General features: G+C 41.8%; 1 non-coding gene across 1 annotated transcript; it reads left to right on the plus strand.

Moving 5' to 3' along the window:
* The first annotated feature begins 1,147 nt into the window (after positions 1 to 1,147).
* Positions 1,148 to 1,209, plus strand: LOC111726530. The gene has a single exon (XR_002774288.1). It is a non-coding gene; the product is annotated as a U7 small nuclear RNA (small nuclear RNA).
* The last annotated feature ends 205 nt before the right edge of the window (positions 1,210 to 1,414 follow it).

Consider the following 1,414-nt stretch of genomic DNA (forward strand, 5'->3'; position numbering starts at 1 on the left):
AAGATGAACTATGTGCTCAGTTTCAGAAGTCAAAGACCTGCTTCTTGGGAACCTTCCCAGTCTTGGCCAAACTGTAATTGCCCAGAAGTATGAGCATGGAAACTCTTGTCTCCCAAGACACCTTCTGAGTCCCGGGCAACGGAGATCATTAATCACCTTAATCACTATAGCTAAGAACAAGGGGAGCAGATGGGCCCTGACTATATTTATGTGTGTGAGCTAAGCTGCCTTTAACCACAAGGACTAATGGTGCTTTTTCCAGAGTCCTGGAAAATTGAAGGTGCATACATATCCATCCATTGAAGGAGAGGATGGAACATTATTTAAAAATTAACTCTACTATATACTTCATACCCCTTCTGATCTATTCATTCCCTTATTCCTATATAATCTGAGCAAAAATAAAATAAATATAATAGTCTCTCTGTCCTCTAGTTCAAAGAATGTTAGACAGCAGTTGAGGTTGAGTGTCTCAAACACATGAGGATGCGGAGTGGCTTGAAAAGTGTTCAACATTAATGGCTTTGCAGGATAAATGAATCTTCCTGGCTTGAGTAGACATAGGCATGATGGAGTAGAAAGAATTTAGGAACGAGGAGAAAGGAAGGAGAGGTGAAAAAGGAGGAAAGTGGCAAGTGCACTCATGCATCCCTCCTGAAGGATCCAGAAAAAGAGACAAAGAGTGAAAGTATGCTTCATAGCTTCCTCTGAATTCCAAATACAATCGGCTTCCTTCTGGCAATGGACAGGTGTCTTTTTGGTTATTGCAGGGCAAAGCACAGAGTTATCTCCAGAGCTTACAATGCCAATCAAAGTGTATCACTCAGAATTTGGAATAATGATAGAATGGACTGAATAGTCCATTCATTCTCCTAATTTACAAACCGCGGACATTTATTGCTTACAATTCTGGAATCCAAAAAGGCTAAGATTAAGGTAGCCACAGATCTGGTGTCTGGCAAGAGCTTGCTGTCTGTTTCAGAGATTGCATCTCCTTGCTTTATCTCTACCTGCTGCAAAGGACGAATGAGCTCCCTGGGCTTCTTTTATAAGCATGCCAATCCTATCAGTGAAGGCTTCACCCCCATGACTATATCATCTCCCAAAGGTCCCACCTCTTAATACTACTGCATTGGAAGTTAAGTATCAGTGTTACAGCTCTTCTAGAATTTGTCTAGCAGGTTTTCTGGTCTCCGTTGTAAGACCCCACCTGGAGCCCTCCCCTCACCCCCAAAAAGAAGGAAATTAGGTATCAACGTAGGAATTTGGGGTGGACACCATAACACCAAGAGAACTTCAGTGCAAGGTGGTTTTCCCATAAAGAAATTCCAGCCTCCTAAACCACTAAAACCGCATTATAAATGGACTCCAGTGTGTTTGCAATGATCAAAGGAAATGAGAAATGTAAAATGTG

This window comes from Otolemur garnettii, unplaced genomic scaffold, assembly GCF_000181295.1.
Source record: "Otolemur garnettii isolate 467f Iridium unplaced genomic scaffold, OtoGar3 scaffold00069, whole genome shotgun sequence".
Taxonomy (NCBI): Eukaryota; Metazoa; Chordata; class Mammalia; order Primates; family Galagidae; genus Otolemur; species Otolemur garnettii.